Source organism: Erythrolamprus reginae, unplaced genomic scaffold, assembly GCF_031021105.1.
Source record: "Erythrolamprus reginae isolate rEryReg1 unplaced genomic scaffold, rEryReg1.hap1 H_51, whole genome shotgun sequence".
NCBI lineage: Eukaryota > Metazoa > Chordata > Lepidosauria > Squamata > Dipsadidae > Erythrolamprus > Erythrolamprus reginae.
In genome coordinates, this window is record NW_027248508.1 from 29,568 (window position 1) to 51,039 (window position 21,472).

Consider the following 21,472-nt stretch of genomic DNA (forward strand, 5'->3'; position numbering starts at 1 on the left):
CAATCCTAGCTGCCGTAACATATATATCAATAATAATAATAATAATAATAATAATAATTATAATAATAATTATAATAATAATAATATAATAGTAGTAATAATAGTAGTAGTAGTAGTAGTAGTAGTAGTAGTAGTAGTAGTAGTAGTAGTAATTTATTAGATTTGTATGCTGCCCATCTCCGATGTTTCATCCTTATCAAAAGTATCTGGTAAATTACCCAAAGGTATATTTCCGCTTTAAGTTCAATAGTCTTTCTTAAAATCTTGTCAAGATTGACTTTTAAATGTAGTTCATAAAATTGTCTGCCACAATGTTCTACCTGTCAATGTATACTTCAGTTTCAACCACAACAACAAACACACAATATATTCAAACTCAATGTAAACGGCTCAAACAATAAATCAGTGCCTAGAATGCACTACTTGACTGTGTGGTTTCTTCCCCAACGCCAAAAACTTTAACCTTAGTCTGTATATAGTCAACCTCACCCCTTTTCTTAGAGGTGTGTAAGGGGCATGCATACGCGTACCATCGTGCATACCCTCCGTCCTACTGTCCAAATTTACCTATAACTATTTTGCTTTTGTTTATGCTTATAACTGTTATCACGTACATGTTTTGACAAATAAATAAAATAAAAATACTTCCTTTAAAAAATAAATTTAGCGAAAAATGTTTTCCCATTCCCCCCCTCACCTTTTTTTGGATGTTGGTTTTGTAGACATGTACATAGCGGATCTTCTCCGGGTCCCGTCAACCAAACAATGTCGCTTGGCGGGACCCAGAGGAAGAGCCTTTTCTGTGGCAGCCCCGGCCCTCTGGAACCCACTCCCCCCCAGAGATTAGAATTGCCCCCACCCATCTATAAAACATTTTAATTTGGTTTTCTTTTAAGGACACTGATTTTGTCATTTTCCAATTCCCAATCCAGACTTTCTCCCATGTATCTATATCTATTTCTTTTCCAATATTTTTACACCAACTTATCATGTTATCCTTTAATGTTAAATCTATATGTTTATGGGCAATCAAGTATTTATAAATTTTCCCTATTGTTTTAGTTTGATTGATGGTTATTAAATTACTTAATAGGTTTTTATTCTTATTAAAAATATAGAGCATACTATCTTTCTGGTATCTAGATCGAATCTGTGCGTAATGCCACCAATCGATTATTATCCCTTCTTCTTGTAATTTAGTCCTAGATTTTAGTTTCATTTGATCATTTAATAGGTCCTTATATCTTATTATTCTCTTTTCCTGTATAGAATTTGGGTGTATTATTGCTTCTAGAGGGGCAAGCCATTCTGGAACAGTCAAAAAATGATTTTTCCTTATGTCTTTCCAAACTTCTAATAAAGATTTTCTTAATGTGTGTCTTTTGAAATATGAATGATTTTTATCCTTGTCATACCATATAAAGGCATGCCAACCAAGCATAAGATCGTGTCCTTCTAATTTCAATATTCTTTTATTCTCTAATGTTAACCAGTCCCTAATCCACGTTAGGGCGGCTGCCTGATAGTATAATTTCCAATTAGGGAGTGGAAACCCTCCCCTTTCTTTAATATCTTCCAAAATATTTATCTTTATTCTTGCCTTTTTTCCTTGCCATAAGAATTTTTTGACTATCGTAGTTAAGTTTTTGAAAAAATTTCCGCCTGGATTTATTGGAATCACCTGAAACAAAAATAAAATTTTAGGTAAAATGTTCATCTTAATTGTGGCAACTCTCCCCAAAAAGGATATTTTTAAGTTATTCCAAATTTCTAAATCTTTTTAATTTCCATCATTAATTTTATGTAATTATCATTTTTTAGTGTTATTGTTTTGGATGTTATCCATATTCCTAAGTAATTAACCTTTTTAACTATTTGTATTCTGGAAATGTATTCCAATTTTCTTTCTTGTATTTTACTCATATTTTTTGTTATGAATTGTGTTTTACTCTTATTTATTTTTAAGCCTGCTACTTTTCCATATTGTTCTATTGTCTGAATTAATACTGGAACTGTTGTTATCGGATCCTCAATTATAAACGTCAAGTCATCTGCAAAAGCTTGGACTTTATATACCTCCTTTCCAACAGTCAAACCTTTTATTTTTGGATCTGCTCTTATTTTTATCAATAGGGTTTCTAAGGACAAAATAAACAGTAAAGGTGAGATAGGACAGCCTTGTCGAACTCCTTTATTTATTTCAATTGGTTCCAATTTTTCATTATTTAATATAATTTTGGTTATTTTGTTTTGTATATACAGTGGTCCCCCGATTATCGCGAGGGTTCCGTTCCAGGACCCCTCGCGATGATCGGGTTTTCGCGAAGTAGCGGTGCGGAAGTAAAAACACCATCTGCGCATGCGCAGATGGTGTTTTTACTATCGCCGCAGCAGCGAGGAGCCGAAGATTGGGGTTTCCCCGCCGCCCACGCAAACTCCTCGCTACTGCCGCGCCCGCCGCTTGTCTGCCGCCTGCCTGCCCACGCGCCCCCAGCTCGCCCGCCCTTCGCCCGCCCACGCCGTTCGCTCGCGCCGCTTCCCAGCTGGGAAGCGGCGCTGGGGTCTTACCGGCCGCCCACGCAAAGGGGAAACCCCGGCTCCTCGCTGATGCCCGCCGCTCGCCCTCCCGCCAGCAAGAGGGGGAAGACCCAGGGAAGCCGCCCAGCAGCTGATCTGCCCGGCAGGGAACGCAAACTCCATCTACGCATGCGTGGCCATAGAAAAAAGGGCACGCATGCGCAGATGGTGTTTTTTACTTCCGGATTGAAAAATCGCGATATAGCGTTTCGCAATGATCGAGATCGCGAAACTCGGGGGACCACTGTATAGCATCTATTAAATTTACAAATTTAGGACCAAATCTCATTTTATTCAGTTGTATTTTTATAAATGTCCAATTAACGTTGTCGAAAGCTTTTGGGCATCTAAGAACATCAATGATAATGTTTTTTCATAATATTCTAATGTGTTAATCATCATTCTAAGGTTATTTTTAATCTGTCTGCCTGGTAGAAAGCCATTCTGATCTTGATGTATTATCCCATTTAAAATTCTTTTTAATCTATCTGCATATATTGCAGTAAATATTTTATAATCAACATTCAATAATGATATAGGTCTATAATTTTTAATTTTTTCTTTCGGTGTTCCTGATTTATGAATTAGAGTTATTAAAGATTCTGACGATGATTTAGGAATTCTACCATCTAGCCTACATTCATTAAAAATTTCTAACATGTTATTTATTATTGTTTCACTTTCTATTTTATACCATTCCTCCGGTATGGCATCTGGTCCGGTTGCTTTATTATTTTTTTGCTTTTTGATAATTGCAAGGAGTTCCTCTATTGTTATTGGTTCTTCCATGTTTGCCTGTTGCTCTTCCGTTAGTTGTGGTAGTTAAGTATGTTCTAAGTATTTAAAAACTTCGTCCTCACTAATATTTTCTTTTTTATATAGTTCTTTAAAAAAAAATTGTACTATATTTGCTTTTCCTTCTGTATCATGTTTTATTGTTCCATCTTTATCTTCTAGTTTTTTAATTATTTTTGATTGTCGCTGTTTCCTAAGTTTATATGCGAGCCATCTTCCTGGTTTATTAGCATGTTCAAAATAATATTGTTTAGCTCTTTTTATTTTTTCCACTATTTGGTTTTGCTCTATTAATCTGATTTTATGTTTGATTACGTCAATTTTCCTTTTTAATTCTCTATTCTTTGTATTTTGTTGTGATAAGATTTCTAATTGTTTTAGTTCATTTATTAATTGTTCATATTTAATTTTTTTTTCTTTATTTTGTTTTGCAGTGTAGGAAATCGTTAGTCCTCTTATGTATGCTTTGGTTGTGTCCCACAAATTTTGTGGAGTAGTGTCTGAATTTTTATTAATTTCAAAAAATATCTTTAATTCTTTCTCGATGCAATCCTTGTATTTTTTTTCTTTTAAAACATTTCTATTCATCTGCCAATTTAAATATTTTTTATTATTTCTCATATAGACTACTACGGGGTTATGGTCTGCCCATGTGTTTACATCTATTTCCACCTCTTTTATTTGTTCTGCAGTTATTTTTGGAGCCCATACCATATCTATTCTTGTCTAGATTTTATGGGGGTTAGAATAAAAGGTATACTGTCTCTTTTGAGGATATCTTTCCCTCCAAACGTCATTTAATAATAATTCTGTTTTCATTTTTTGAAAGGTAGTGGGTAATAAATTTTTCTTTTTCTTTTTACTATTTTTCTTTTCCCGGAGTGGTCTAATTGTCTATTTGCAACGGTGTTGAAATCTCCAATTATTAACATATTTTCAATATTTAATTCCATTATTTTTTGATGTAATTTTTTAACTTGTACTATCAAGATTCTACCTTCATCATCTGCAAATAATTGTTTGGAATTTATAGAATTCTCAACATACATCACTACTCCTTTTTTTTTTTGGTCTGCTAATGCAGCATACATATTTCCAATTTTAGGATTTAATAATAATTTCCGATTATTCTTTTTTATATGTACTTCTTGTAATATTACAATTTGAGCTTTTTGATTTTTAATTTTTGAGAACATTTGTTTTCTTTTTCTCGGTTCATTTAAGCCATTTACATTTACTGAAAAGATTTTCAAATCTTTCAAAGTAGTCATTTGTAGTGTTTTTTGGTTTCTTTAGTTTTGCGCTGAGGTTGTTTTCTTCGAGCACCTTGGTCCTGCTCTTCTACTTGAGCAGCTGCCCCCATAACTTCTTCCTGCTTTTCTGTCAATTCCTTTGTTGGTTGTTCCAGTTGGCATATTCCACTGTTTTCAAAAAAGTCTCTTGCTTGATCCAGGTTTTCTAATTTGTATCTTTTTGACTGCCAAGTTAATGATAGTCTTTGTGGAATGAGCCAACGGAAAGTTATATTTTCTTTGATCAAAATTCTAGTCAAGAAATGGTAATCTCTTCTACTTTCTCTGACACTTCTTGGCACTTGTTTTAGTATTTTTACTTCTTTTCCTTTATGTTGTAATTTTCCGGTTCTTGCCCAATGTAGTATGTCATCTCTCAGAGCTCTTCTTACAAATTTGATGTGAATTTCTCTCGGAAGATTGTGACGATGTATGTAGCTATTTGAAATTCTGAAAACTTCATCGATTTCTTCGGAGAGGGGCGGCATACAAATCTAATAAATTATTATTATTATTTATTTCTATGGGATCTGCCTGGAGTATTCCTCCGATGGTTTCAGCCATAGTTGTCTGTAAATCTTCATCTTTTTCTTCTATTATATTTTGAAATCGTAGCCCATACGAAGCACGTTGCATTTCAAGCTGTGTGATTGATTCATCATATCTTCTGTATTGTATGTCAGATCTGTTTTCAAAGTAATCCATTCTCTTCTCCATTTTATCAGTCTTTTTCTCTACTATTTTATAGATGGCACCTCCCACCAAATAGGATAGCAAAAATGTTTCCTAAAACTTCTCCGTTGTGTTGGAAATGTAAAAAGGAAATAGGGTCCTACTACCATCAGTGGTGGACGTGTAGCACAGCTAGACTCTATTGGAAAATGATAGAAAAAATGATCAAAGAAATAGTGAAGCAGGATATAGAAATAACCCCGGAATTCTATTTATTAGGAATCACAAATCAGACTTACAAGAAAGAAATTTTATATTTAATTATACATATTTTAACTGCGGCTAGGATTATATATGCGCAAAACTGGAAAGGGGAGGATATCCCCAAAGAAGAAGAAGTCATTACAAAAATATTAGATTGCGCTGAAATGGATATGATGACAAGACGCTTAAATGATCAAGAAGATACGGAATTTTATGAAACATGGAACAAAGTTTATATATTGATAAATAAGAAGAAACAGTAGAAGATTAAGATAAATAATTAAATAAATGAGTAAATTGTTTCGGCAAAGATAAGATTTATGTGCTATTATAGAATTACCTAGAATATGTTTGTTTTAGAAGTACTGTATATTAGAATTAGTCTATATATGAAGAATTATTATGAGAAGAATTTTGAATTTATATTAGAATTAGTTTTAAATATGAAAAGTTTTAAATATGAAAAATTATAATGAAAAGTTTAACAAATTATTTCTTAACATTTACAATAATGAATTGTACTTAAATATGTATTCTTTTTTCTGTATTCAAATTTATACTTTTGAGATAAGCGGGGAAAATACAACCCCACTTTTATGTTAAATGTCTGTCTGTCTGTTCGTCTATTTTATGAAAATTAATAAAAATATTTGGAAAAAAAAAGAATTGCCCCCACCCTCCTTGCCTTTCGAAAGCTGCTTAAAACCCACCTCTGCCGCCAGGCATGTGGGAACTGAGATACACTTCCCCCTAGGCCTTTACTATTTTATGCATGGCATGTCTGTATGTATGATTGGTTTTTATATACAGTGATCTCTCGATTAGCGCGGGGGTTACGTTCCAAGACCTCCCGCGCTAATCGATTTCCGCGTTATAGTGGTGCGGAAGTAAAAAACACCATCTACGCATGCGCGCCATTTTTTTCATGGCCGCACATGCGCAGATGGTGGAGTTTGCGTGTGGGCGGCGGGGAAGACCAAGGGAAGGTTCCTTCAGCCGCCCAACAGCTGATCTGCTCTGCAGCGCGGAAGCAGCGAGGAGCCGAAGATGGGGTAAAGGCAAAGGGGAAACCCCATCTTCGGCTCCTCGCTGCTGCCGCGCTGCGGAGCGGATCAGGTGTTGGGCGGCTGAAGGAACCTTCCCTTGGTCTTCCCGCCGCCCAGGCAAAGGGGAAACCCCAAGATCGCTTGCCGCTTGCCGCTTGCCGTATTGCAGCTTGGAGCCTTGCTTCGCCTCCTTCGCTGCAATACGGCAAGCGGCAAGCGATCTTGGGGTTTCCCCTTTGCCTGGGCGGCGCTGGGGCCATGCGGAGCCGCTCATCTAGGGGGGCGTGGACCGGCAAGGTGCCCTCCGCTCTCTCTCTTTCTCTCCCTGTTACCGGTGTGGTATAAGAGAGAGAAAGAAAGAGAAAGGAGGGCGACTTGCCAGTCCACGCCCCCCTGGATGAGTGGCCCCGCATGGCCCCAGCGCCGGACTTCGCCGTTGCCTCCGCCCTTGTTCGGCTCTGCAGCTGAGAGGCCACGTCCACCCCCTCCTCGGTGTCCCCGGCACCCAGCGTCCCCACGCCGCCTCCACCTCCCGGTAATGCGCCCGACCTCTGCCTCTCTCTTTCTCTGCCTCTCTCTTTCTCTCTCATATACCACGCCGGCAACAGGGAGAGAAAGAGAGAGAGAACTTATTTTTTAATTAATATTTTTTGAAAAACCGCGTTGCAGCGTTTCGCGCTAATCGAGACCGTGCTAATCGAGGGATCACTGTAATGGGTTTTTAACTGTTTTTAGTATTGGATTTTGTTATATACTGTTTTATTGCTGTTGTTAGGCGTCCCGAGTCTGCGGAGAGGGGCGGCATACAAATCCAATAAATAAATAAATGTATATTTTATATTTTGTATGTTGGTTTGTTTTAAATAAACAATAAATAAAAATCAAAAATAAGATAAATTCAGGGCTCAGAACATACTAAATTTGGTAAGCTAAGAAGCATCACATTTCACTAGGCTAAAGTGACCAGAGGAGCGGGACAGTCACACACTTTATGATAATTTGTCCCTTTGAAAATGTCCTGCTGTTTTTCCTCCCAACCAGCCCTCTTGAGAAGAGGCTTGCGGGAGGGGATTCTGGGCTTTCCGCTGATGCCTCGCCCTCTCCGCCCCTAACCCAGCTTGGCAGGAGGTCTCTGCGGGGAGGAAGAAAGAGCGAGAGGGCCCACTGAGGTAAAGGGGCGCCGCGGCGGGGACGGTGAGGCGCGCACTTGCTGAGGGGAGACGGTGTCATTGGCAAAGCTTCTGTTGCCTCGGTGCTTCTGGAGGCAGCGGCCAGCCCAAGGACGCAGTCTGTCCGGGCACCTCAGGATCCGCCGAGTGGGAAGCACAGTGTTGCTTTCCCTCACCTCGGAGCTGGCGGAGCCTCCCTGAATGCGGTTGGGAGCATCCTGAGGCGGGGTCTTCCCCTCGCCCCCCCCCCGTTTGCTCCCTGCCCTAGGAGCCCTCGTTTTGCTGAAGGAGCAGGTGGGGGGGAGCCGGGAGCGTCTGGGAGGAAGGAGCCTCCCGCTTAGGGCCTGGTCCGAAGGGGGAAAAGTGTGTGTGTGGAGGGAGGCCCGACCAGGCTTCCTTTGCGTCTCTTCCAAGAGCCGGAGGAGGCTGGGTTCATGGTGGGGGGAAGGCCCTTATGGAGAATGACGAGGGAGGGGAGAAGAGTGAGGAAGAAAGAGTGAGAAGGAGGGAAGGAGGGAGGGAGGGAGAGAAAGAAATAGGGAGAGAGAGAAAAAGAGGAAGAGAAAGAAAGAGCGAGGGGATGGAAATAGAGAGGAAAGGAGGGAGGAAGAGAGGAAAAAGATTAAGGAAGAAAGAAAAAGAAAGAGAGAGACAAAGATAAATAGAAAGGGAGAAAGAGAGAGGGGGGAGGTAGGAGGGAGAGAGAGTGAAAGAGAGAAAGAAAGATGAAGGAAGAGAGAGGAGGGAGGGAGAGACAAAGGGAGGGAGGAAGAGAGTGAGAGAATAAAAGAAAGAGAAAATTTTCTGGTCACTTGCAAAGGTCAGTTGCTAGAAGTGGAAAACGATTTGATAGAATTTATACAGTGAGAACATCTTGCAAACGCCTTAGATAGAGACGGGGCAAGAGTGTTCTTCCTGCTGTCAGGAGATGGCAGTCAGAAAGGCAGCATCAGTGCCAAAAAGGTGAGGAGTTAAAACCATCGAGTACTGAATTGCTAGAAAAGACCCGAGGAGAGAAAAAACGCAGAGCTTCCTCTTCCGGAAGACTCATGGGAGAAAGAGGGCCTGTAGAGCGGCTTTTGTGCTCTCCCGAGGATCGAAGCAGCAGCTGGAAGGTGAGTTGAGGGCAGGTGGGAGGAAAGTCCGAGAGCAAGTCAGGCTGTTTGTTTTTCCTCCACGGCCTGGAAGCAGAGAAGCAACTGGGATGAAGCATGTCAGCTTCTGCTGCTGCAGGTTCCCTCCTGCTGAAATTTAAGCCCGCTGGTACTGCACGCTGTGAAACTGGGGGCTGCAATTTTCTGCAGGTGGGAAGAATGAAAATGCCTCTTTCAAGTTAAGGTTGATTCTTTGGGAATGGCTTCCCTCCAGAGGTTGTAGGTGCTCCATCACTGGGGCTTTGTGAGAGAGATGGAAGGGACCTTGCGGGTTTTCTATTCCGACGCCCTGCAGGAGACCCAATACCATTTCAGACAATTGATTAATTGTTCTCAGCATCAAAAAAAATTCTCCTTAGTTCTGGGCTACTGTTGATTGTTCACAATGGTAGGACTTCAAGATCCATGTCACAGTTACTGCTATTGAGTCAGGTTCTACCTATTCTGTACATTGCCATTTGCTTTTTTGTGACTAAGTGTACAACCTCTTTTCTTTTCTCTACTGAATTTCATTTTGTTGGAAACGGCCCAGTGTTCAAATCTATCAAGATTCTTCTGTATCTTGAGTTTGTCTTTTGGGGTGTTGGTTATTCCTGCCAGTTTAGTGTTGTCTCCAAATTGTCGTCTGGGAGTTGGGTGGAATATAATTCCAAATGAGCTGAGTTCCCATTCTAGTCATTTACTGAGATTCTTTATGAAAATATTGAAGAATACTGAGAATAACATAGAGTCTCCATAGATGTAGTTCCATTGACTAGTGGTTGAATATGGTTTGTCAGCCAGTTACAAATCCATTGGATGGTGATCATATCCATACCACATTTTCTTCATTTACCAAGTCGTATTTATCAAATGCCTTTCTGAAATGCCAGTATACTTTGTCCATAGCATTTTGCTAGTCTACTTAATTTAGACACTTTCTAAGAAGGAAATAAGTTTTGTTTGACATGATCTTTTTTCAACAAATCCATGTTGGCTTCTGGTTCTAAGTTTGCTTGGTTCTAGATGTTTGCAGATCTGTTGCTTGGTTATCTTATTCAGGATCTTAATAATAACACAGAGTTGGAAGGGACCTTGGAGGTCTTCTAGTCCAACCCCCCTGCTTAAGCAGGGAACCCTACACTACTTCAGACAGATGATTATCCAACATCTGCTTAAAAACTTCCAATGTTGGGGCATTCACAACTTCTGGAGGCAAGCTGTTCCACTGTTCAACCATTCTGACTGTCAGGAAATTTCTCCTTAGTTCTAAGTTACTTCTCTCTTTGTTTATTTTCCTCCCATTGCTTCTTGTTCTACCCTCAGGTGCTTTGGAGAATAGGTTGACTCCTTCTTTGTGGCAACTCCTGAGATACTGGAACACTGTTATCATGTCTCCCCTGGTCCTTGTTTTCATTTAACTAGCCATGCCCAGTCCCTGCAACTGTTCTTCATATGTTTTAGACTCCAGTCCCCTAATCATCTTTGTTGCTCTTCTGTGTACTTTTTCTAGAGTCTCAGAATCCTTTTTGCATCTTGGTGACCAAACCTGAATGCAGTATTCAGGATTCGTTGCAGTGTGGCCTTATTAAGGCCTTATAAAATGATATTAACACTTCACGTGATCTTGATTGTATCTTTCTGTTTATGCAGCCTAGAACTGTGTTGGCTTTTTTGACAGCTGCTGTACATGGCTGGCTCATATTTAATTGGTTGTCCTCTAGGACTCCAGGATCCCTCTCAGAGTTACTACTGTTGAGCAATGTACCATGTATACTGTACCTGTGCAATTTTTATTTCTTGCCTCAATGTAGAACCTTACATTTTTCAACATTGAATTTCATTTTATTAGATAGCGCACATCTCCGAGGACTCGGGGCGGCTCACAACATGTACAGAAAACAAGAATCAATAATAGCAATCCAATTAATACATTATAAAACAGTCTTTAAAATTCTGATTAAAAAAGAAGAACCATCAATATCATTCATTCGACAATCAGACTAAGGCATTTATTGGTCTGGGGGGAAGATCTAAGGAACCCCAGGCCTGGCGGCAGAGATGAGTTCTTCTGGAAGGTGAGGAGGATGGGGGCAGTGCGAATCTCTGGAGGGAGCTGATTCCAAAGCGCCAGGGCCCCCACAGAGAAGGCTCTTCTCCTAGGTCCCGCCAGCTGACATTGTTTTGTCGACGGGACCCTAAGGAGATCAACTCTATGGGACCTCAACGGTTGCTGGGATTTGTGCGGCAGAAGGCGGTCTCGGAGATAGTCTAGTCCTATGCATGCAGGGTTTTATAGGTCATAACTAACACTTTGAATTGTGTCCGGAAACAGATTGGTAGCCAGTGCAGTCCGCGGAGTGATAGTGAGATGTGGGCCTTTCTTGGAAAGCCCAGACTGCTCGCACGGCTGCATTTTGGGCAAGTTGAAGTTTGCAAACACTCTTCAAAGGTAGTCCCATTTTGCACCCATCTTCTGCAGTGTTGGCTATTCCTGCCAGTTTGGTGTCATAGAAACATAGAAGATTGACAGCAGAAAAGACCTCATGGTCCATCTAGTCTGCCCTTATACTATTTATCTACGGAGAGGGGCGGCATACAAATCTAATAAATAAATAAATAAATAAATATTTCCTGTATTTTATTTTAGGATGAATATATGTTTATCCCAGGCATGTTTAAATTCAGTTACTGTGGATTTACCAACCACGTCTGCTGGAAGTTTGTTCCAAGGATCTACTACTCTTTCAGTAAAATAATATTTTCTCATTTTAATACTTTCGTATTAAAAACACTTCCCTCCTGGACCTTATTTAACCTGTTAACATATTTAAATGTTTCTATCATGTCCCCCCTTTTCTTTCTGTCTTCCAGACTATACAGATTGAGTTCATTAAGTCTTTCCTGATAAGTTTTATGCTAAAGACCTTCCACCATTCTTGTAGCTCATCTTTGGACCCGTTCAATTTTGTCAATGTCTTTTTGTAGATGAGTTCTCCAGAACTGAACACAGTATTCCAAATGTGGTCTCACCAGCGCTGTATATAGTGGAATCACAATCTCCCCCTTCCTGCTTGTTATACCTCTAGTTATGCAGCCAAGCATTCTACTTGCTTTTCCTACTGCCTGACCGCACTGTTCACCCATTTTGAGACTGTCAGAAATCACTACCCCTAAATCCTTCTCTTCTGAAGTTTTTGCTAACACAGAACTGCCAATACAATACTCAGATTGAGGATTCCTTTTCCCCCAGTGCATTATTTTAGATTTGGAAACATTAAACTGCAGTTTCCATTGGTTTGACCATTTATCTAGTAAAGCTAAATCATTTGCCATATTACATACGCCTCCAGGAATATCAACCCTATTGCACACTTTAGAGTCATCGGCAAATAGGCAAACCTTCCCTACCAAACCTTCCCCTATGTCGCTCACAAACATATTAAAAAGAATAGGACCCAGAACAGACCCTTGTGGCACACCGCTTGTAACCTGTCTCTGCTCAGAATACTCGCCATTGACAACAACTCTCTGATGTCTACGCTTCAGCCAGCTGCAAATCTACTGAACTATCCTGGGATTAAGTCCAATCTTCACTAATCAGCTCTTTATGTGAAACCCTATAGCATCCTAGCCAAATGGCAGTCCACTTTCCTCTTTAAAATGTCCAGAGTATTGGAGTTCACAACATCCACTGGTAGCTTGTTCCACTGGTTGATCGTTCTGACCGTCAGGAAGTTCTTCCTTATTTCCAGGTTGAATCTCTCCTTGGTCAACTTCCAGCCGTTGTTCCTCGTCCGGCCCTCCGGTGCCCTGGAGAATAAAGTGAAACCCTCCTCTCTGTGGCAACCCCTCGTATACCTGTAGACTGCTATCATGTCTGCTCTGGCCCTCCTTTTCTCTAGGCTATCCATGCCCAGTTCCTGCAGTCTCTCTTCGTAAGTCTTGGTTTCTAGACCCCTGATCATTTTGGTTGCTCTTTTCTGCACCTTCTCCAGAGTTTCTTTTTTTTTTTTAATTTTTTTTTATTATTTTTCATAAAATAGACATACAGACATACAAACATTAAACATAGAATGGGGATGTATTTCCCCGCTTCTTTTGAAAGTATACATTCAAATAGAAAAAAGAATACATAATCAAACATTTGTTAAATGTTAAAAAATCTAGTAAAAAATTTTCAAATCTTAAATGCAATGTTAGTACGGTATAGGTAAAAATTCTTAATATGTTGTTTATGTGTAATATATTCATCTAATCAAACATTTAAACAAATCTCAGTTACTAAACATGCATAAAACAAAATTCTTAATATGTTGCATATAAGTAAACTGTTATATCAAAATCATCTACAAATACATTTGAACTAATATTGATATTGTTATTACCTAAATAAAAACAGATCTATCTCTTATTTTTTCTTATCTAACCATCTATATACATTATTCCATGTTTCATAAAATTTGGTATCTTCTTGATCGTTTAATCGTCTTGTCATCATATCCATTTCGGCGCAGTCTAATATTTTAGCTATAACTTCTTCTTTCTTGGGGATTTCCTCCCCCTTCCAGTTTTGCGCATATATTATTCTAGCCGCAGTTAATATGTGTATGATTAAATAAAGAGTTTCTTTCTTATAAGTCTGATTGGTAATTCCTAATAAGTAAAATTCCGGGGTATTATCTATATCATGCTTTAATATTTCTTTTAATATCTTCTCAATCATCTTCCAATAAATTTTAGCTTTACCACATGTCCACCATTGATGGTAATAAGTTCCTATATCTTTCTTGCATTTCCAACATAGTGGGGATGTTTTAGGAAACATTTTTGCTATCCTGTTTGGTGGGAGGTGCCATCTATAAAACATTTTAATTTGGTTTTCTTTTAATGAAACTGACTTGGTCATTTTCCAATTATTAATCCAAACTTTTTCCCAAGTATCTATATCTATTTCCTTACCTATATTTCTGCACCATCTTATCATAGTATCTTTTAAAGTCAGCTCTATATTTTTGTGAGCGATAAGAAATTTATATATTTTCCCTATCATTTTTACTGAATTGGTAATAATTAAATTACTTAGCAGATTCTTACTTTTATTAAAAATGTAAAGAGTTATATCCTTCTGGTATCTGGATCGGATCTGGGCATATTGCCACCAGTCTATTATTATTCCTTCTTCTTGTAATTTATTCCTAGGTTTTAACTTCATCTGGTCATTTAAAAGTTCTTTATATCTATAAAATATTTTCGTGTCTTTTATAGACTTTGGATGTGTTATTGCTTCTAGGGGGGCTATCCATTCTGGAACATTTAAGAAGTGATTTTTCTTTATGTCTTTCCAAACTTCTAATAAATACTTCCTTAATGTGTGTCTTTTAAAATATGAGTGATTTTTTTCGCTGCCATACCATATAAATGCATGCCAACCCAACATGAGATCATGTCCTTCTAAATTCAATATTCTTTTATTCTCTAAAGTTATCCAATCTTTAATCCATGTTAAGGCGGCGGCCTGGTAATATAATTTCCAGTTTGGAAGACCAAATCCTCCTCTTTCTTTAGTGTCTTCTAAACAGTTTATTTTTATCCTTGCTTTTTTCCCTTGCCATATAAATTTTTTAACTAAATTTGTCAAAGTTCTAAAAAAAGTTCCCCCTGGATTTATTGGAATTACCTGAAAAAGAAATAAAACCTTAGGCAAAATATTCATCTTAATTGTAGCAATTCTTCCTAAAAATGATATTTTCAGGTTATTCCACGTTTCTAAATCTTTTTTAATTTCTGATAATAATTTTATGTAGTTATCATTTTTTAATGTTATTGTTTTCGCTGTTAAATTTATTCCTAAATATTTTACTTTCTTTACGGTTTTTATTCCAGAAATATTTTCTAATTTAGTTTCTTGTATTTTATTCATATTTTTAGTTAAGAAAGAAGTTTTGCTTTTATTTATCTTTAAACCTGCTACCTTTCCGTATTGTTCAATAGTTTGCAATAAAGAAGGAACTATCCTGGGATTAAGTCCAATCTTCACTAATCAGCTCTTTATGTGAAATCCTATAGCATCCTAGCCAAATGGCAGTCCACTTTCCTCTTTAAAATGTCCAGAGTATTGGAGTTCACAACGTCCACTGGTAGGTTGTTCCACTGATTGATCGTTCTGACCGTCAGGAAGTTCTTCCTTATTTCCAGGTTGAATCTCTCCTTGGTCAACTTCCAGCCGTTGTTCCTCGTCCGGCCCTCCGGTGCCCTGGAGAATAAAGTGAAACCCTCCTCTCTGTGGCAACCCCTCGTATACCTGTAGACTGCTATCATGTCTGCTCTGGCCCTCCTTTTCTCTAGGCTATCCATGCCCAGTTCCTGCAGTCTCTCTTCGTAAGTCTTGGTTTCTAGACCCCTGATCATTTTGGTTGCTCTTTTCTGCACCTTCTCCAGAGTTTCAATGTCTTTTTTGAAGTGTGGTGACCAGAACTGAACACAGTACTCCAGGTGTGGTCTGGCCAGGGCGTAATAGAGTGGTATTAAGTCTTTCCTGGTCTTGGAGTGTATTCCCCTGTTGATGCAGCTTGGGATTGTATTGGCTTTTTTGGCTGCTGCTGCACATTGTTGGCTCATGTTTAGTTGATTATCCACCTCGGTTATGAGTCCTTCTTTCCATTTATTGTATTTGGCTTTTTTTTCTTTTACGTTGTCTATGAGGTCCTTGTTTAGCCATGCTGGTTTCATTTTCGTTTTTCTGCTTTTGTTTTTCATGGGGATAGAATTGTTTTGGGCCTCAATGATAGTGTTTTTTAGGGCTTCCCAGGCTTCCTGTGTGGATTTACTCTTTTGAAGTTCCTTCCAGGGTTTATTTTTCAGGTTCGCTCTGAGCTTTTTAAAGTCCGCTTTTCTGAAGTCTGGGACTGTAATGGAGTTGGGTTTTGGTTATGACCTATAAAGCCCTACATTGCATCAGACCAGAATACCTTCGGGACCGCCTTCTGCCGCACAAATCCCAGCGACCAATTAGGTCCCACAGAGTTGGCCTCCTCCGGGTTCCGTCGACCAAACAGTGCCATCTGGCGGGACCCAGGGGAAGAGCCTTCTCTCTGATCAACTCCCCGCAGAGATTAGGTCTGCCCCCACCATCCTTGCCCTTTGCAAACCTCTAAAAACCCACCTATGTTGCCAGGCTTGGGGAAATTGACATACCCCTAGCTGTTCCATTTCATTTTTGGTTTGTTTGGATTGTATCACTGTTTTATAATGGGCTTTTTATTATTGTTTTTCATATTAGATTTGTAATTCTGTATTATTTGTTGTGAGTCGCTCCGAGTCTTTGGAGAGGGGTGGCATACAAGTCTAATAAATTATTGTTATTATTAATTATTATTACTTTTCACATCATCTCTAACAACTTTATAAACAAAGTTCTACTTTTCTTTGTATCTTGCAGACAAAGAGGATGGCAATAAGAGCACTCTGGACAATTGTAAATAAGAACCAACATTGAAAAGGGAAGAAGATCAAGCGAAAAGTCAAAATATTTCCATTTCTTTCAGAAAACCATACAATTCTCCTCCTGCTCCTCCAGCAGCTGTTAGACAAGAGAGAAAATCAAGAAAGATTTCAAGCTCAAATAAGCATTATGAAGAACTGAAGGTTACATGAAAAGCCAAAGGAGATTGTTTTTCAATCAGCAAAAAAGGGAAATATCTGGAAGTCAGTGGGGAGGAAAAGGCCAATAGTAAAGTCACTTAGAGCAGACAGGAATGCAGCCCTCTCCCTGTGAGGAATAAAACGGCTTGAATGAAAGCACCACTAAACAAGGCATTGTCCATATTTCTGGTGGCCTCAGCTGTGGAAAAGTGACTTAAATTTGCCTATTGTCCAAAAAGAAGAGATTTCAAATCAGAGCTGTTTATGAAACGAGGAGCTAGACAAGGAGAAAAGCCATACACACTATCTCAATGTAGCAAAAACTGCCTTGTGATTCATGGAAGCAACCACACAAGAGGGAAGCCACAAAAGTGCTCCCAATGTGCTAAGTCCTTTAGTGAGCATGGGAACATGTTGGTACACCAGAAGACGCACATGAGGGAGAAAACATATGACAGGGTAAATTGTGTAAATGTTTCATTAGAAATTTTTAGGTCAGGTCTGTGAGAAAAGTTTCAAAGAGAGAATTCCAGTCTGGTGAAGCAAGCAATACTCGCAAAGAAGAGAAAACATTTGAATGTGCTGTAAAATATTCTGCCACAATTTCAGTCATGAAACATCAGAGTATTCACAAAGGAGAGAAATTCTTTCAATGTTCTGACTGCGGGAAAGATTTTAGTCAGAGTTTCAAACTGGTGAGACACCAGAGGACTCACAGAGGAGAGAAACCCTTTGAATGTCCTAAATGTGGGAAACGTTTTAGTTATAATTCCAGGCTGGTGACGCACCAGAGGACTCACACAGGAGAGAAACCCTTTGAATGTCCTGACTGTGGGAAAAGTTTTAGTGATAGTTCCAGCCTGCTGAAACACAAGAGGACTCACACAGGAGAGAAACCCTTTGAATGTCCTGTCTGTGGGAAAAGTTTTAGTCAGAGTTCCAGCCTGCTGAAACACAAGAGGACTCACACAGGAGAGAAACCCTTTGAATGTCCTGACTGTGGGAAAAGTTTTAGTCATAATTCATACTTGCTTGAACACCGGAGGACTCACACAGGAGAGAAACCCTTTGAATGTCCTGTCTGTGGGAAAGGTTTTAGTCAGAGTTCCAGCCTGGTTGTACACCAGAGGACTCACACAGGAGAGAAACCCTTTGAATGTCCTGATTGTGGGAATTGTTATGGTCAGAATTCCGACCTGCTGATACACCAGAGGACTCACACAGGAGAGAAACCGTTTGAATGTCCTGACTGTGGGAAATGTTTTAGTCATAATTCCAACCTGGTGCAACACAAAAGGTCTCACACAGGAGAAAAACCCTTTGAATGTCCTGACTGTGGGAAAAGTTTTAGTCATAATTCCATCCTGGTGCAACACAAGAGGACTCACACAGGAGAGAAACCCTTCGAATGTCCTGACTGTGGGAAATGTTTTAGTCACAATTCCAGCCTGGTGATACACCAGAGGACTCACACTGGAGAGAAACCCTTCGAATGTCCTGACTGTGGGAAATGTTTTAGTCACAATTCCAGCCTGGTGAAACACAAGAGGACTCACACAGGAGAGAAACCCTTTGAATGTCCTTACTGTGAGAAAGGTTTTAGTGATCGTTCCAGCCTGGTCAATCACAAGAGGACTCACACAGGAGAGAAACCCTTTGAATGTCTTGACTGTGGGAAAAGCTTTAGTCAGAGTGCCAACCTGGTAAAACACCAGAAGACTCACACAGGAGAAAAACCCTTTGGATGTCCTGACTGTGGGAAAAGTTTTAGTCATAATTCCATCCTGGTGAAACACAAGAGGACTCACACAGGAGAGAAACCCTTCGAATGTCCTGACTGTGGGAAATGTTTTAGTCACAATTCCAGCCTGGTGATACACCAGAGGACTCACACAGGAGAGAAACCCTTTGAATGTCTTGACTGTGGGAAAGGTTTTAGTAATAGTTCCAGCCTGGGACAACACAAGCGGACTCACACGGGAGAGAAACCCTTTGAATGTCCTGACTGTGGAGAAAGTTTTAGTCTTAATTCCACCCTGGTGAAACACAAGAGGACTCACACAGGAGAGAAACCCTTTGAATGTCCTGACTGTGGGAAAGGTTTTAGTGATAATTCCAGCCTGGTGAAACACAAGAGGACTCACACAGGAGAGAAACCCTTTGAATGTCCTGACTGTGGGAAAAGTTTTAGTCAGAATTCCAGCCTAGTGCAACACCAGAGGACTCACACAGGAGAGAAACCCTTTAAATGTCTTGACTGTGGGAAAGGTTTTAGTAATAGTTCCAGACTGGGACAACACAAGCGGACTCACACGGGAGAGAAACCCTTTGAATGTCCTGACTGTGGGAAAATTTTTAGTGAGAATTCCAGCCTGGTGAAACACAAGAGGACTCACACAGGAGAGAAACCCTTTGAATGTCCTGACTGTGGGAAAAGTTTTAGTGAGAATTCCAGCCTGGTGAAACACAAGAGGACTCACACAGGAGAGAAACCCTTTGAATGTCCTGACTGTGGGAAAAGTTTTAGTCAGAATTCCAGCCTGGTGCAACACCAGAGGACTCACACAGGAGAGAAACCCTTTAAATGTCTTGAGTGTGAGAAAGGTTTTAGTAATAGTTCCAACCTGGCACAACACAAGCGGACTCACACAGGAGAGAAACCCTTTGAATGTCCTGATTGTGGGAAACATTTTAGTGAGAATTCCAGCCTGGTGAAACACAAGAGGACTCACACAGGAGAAAAACCCTTTGAATGTCCTGACTGTGGAGAAAGTTTTAGTCTTAATTCCACCCTGGTGAAACACAAGAGGACACACAGGAGAGAAACCCTTTGAATGTCCTGACTGTGGGAAACATTTTAGTGATAATTCCAGCCTGGTGAAACACAAGAGGACTCACACAGGAGAGAAACTCTTTGAATGTCCTGACTGTGGGAAAAGTTTTAGTCAGAATTCCAGCCTGGTGCAACACCAGAGGACTCACACAGGAGAGAAACCCTTTAAATGTCTTGACTGTGGGAAAGGTTTTAGTAATAGTTCCAGCCTGGGACAACACAAGCGGACTCACATGGGAGAGAAACCCTTTGAATGTCCTGACTGTGGGAAAAGTTTTAGTGAGAATTCCAGCCTGGTGCAACACCAGAGGACTCACACAGGAGAGAAACCCTTTAAATGTCTTGAGTGTGAGAAAGGTTTTAGTAATAGTTCCAACCTGGGACAACACATGCGGACTCACACAGGAGAGAAACCCTTTGAATGTCCTGATTGTGGGAAACATTTTAGTGAGAATTCCAGCCTGGTGAAACACAAGAGGACTCACACAGGAGAGAAACCCTTTGAATGTCCTGTCTGTGGGAAAAGTTTTAGTTGGAGTTCTAACCTGGTGTGACATCAGATGACTCACACAGGAGAGAAACCGTTTGAATATCCTGATTGTGGGAAATGTTTTAGTGATAATTCCAGCCTGGTGAAACACAAGAGGACTCATACAGGAGAGAAACTCTTTGAATGTCGTGTGGGAAAGGTTTTAGTGATAGTTCCAGCCATTTGAAATATCAAAGGACTCACACAAGACAGAAACCCTTAAATATCCTCTATTGTGGGAAAGGTTTTAGTCATAATTGCAGCGTGTTGAGACTCTAGTGGTGTCACATAGGAGGGAAACCCTTAGAAAGACCTGACTGTGAGAATGTGGAAGCTGGGCTATGCTTTGATATATGTGCTTTCATTTTATACTGCAATTCTTGCCAGGATTATGCTCTTTTTGATATATGACCTTTGTCCTACATATATCTGCTATAAACTTGACATTTTCTAAGTGCCGACAACAGGGCAAAACTTTTTGCCTTCACACTTGTGTTTCCTCTATGCTAACCACGAAATGTACTCAGGAAGGGAACATGGCTTTGATAGGGCAGAGATAGATCTGACACCTGCTCTCAAGGCACATAGCTTCTGCAGGAACCCACATACTAACCGCAAGTTCCTTCTTGTTGTACATTCTGCACCTTCTACATAGTAAAACTCTTTCTTTACTTTCTGTATAAGGAAACGTTGACAACTAGTATCTGATTGGCTGATACTGTGTGTTTTTTGTACTCCTTTGGAAATGTATAAAGAGCCCTGAAAAGCAATCCACGTTGTTCAGACATTGCTTTTGTATCTTCTGAACCTGACGCATGCACCAAATAAACCTGGCAATCTCAATCTTCTCGTGGTCTCTGCTCCCTTATTGGCAACAAGTCGTTCTTGTTCTGCTACATTTTCTGGCGACCACGAAGGGACCAGACGGGACTTTGGATCCCTCTGGATGCCCACCTCAGTGGCGTCTGCCCCAGGTGTGAAAGAGGAACAGTCCAGGCGCCATCGGAAATCTTTCTCCGAGGACCTTCCTGTTGACACCGGGGCAGCCACGCTGACGGTTTGCGATCCAAGAACCACTCCTGAGAGGAAACAAGAGACCAGGACATCTGTTCGCCGTCCTGGAAGAGTAACCGAGTCGCCAAGATTAAAGGCAAGTCCTCAGGCAAGTCCTCAGTTTTAGGCACTTTTTAGATACCGGTAGGAGTCTATCTCTCCCTATGTAGAGGGACAGAGGCAAGGACTGATCACCCTCGTTTTGGCTCGTTCTTCATTAAGTGGCTCATAAGGTGGGAGGCCCGTGCTTTTGAGAGAAAAAGCTGTGTGTGTGATTGCCTACCGCGGTTCCCACAGGCGGCTGTGAGCTCCAGGACCTTGTGCCGGTAGAGATTGTGTGCAGTGAATAAAAATCATTTTGTGTCTCAAGGGAAGGACCCCTTACCTCCCTTGTATACTCCCTCCCCTTTTCTGTCTGGTGCCCCAGGTGGAAGATGGGAGGTAAACCAAGTGTGCCCAAGACCC

General features: G+C 40.3%; 1 pseudogene; it reads left to right on the plus strand.

Moving 5' to 3' along the window:
- The first annotated feature begins 7,644 nt into the window (after positions 1–7,644).
- The window catches only part of LOC139155753 (zinc finger protein 208-like), a 32,328-nt pseudogene continuing 18,500 nt past the window's right edge, over positions 7,645–21,472 (plus strand).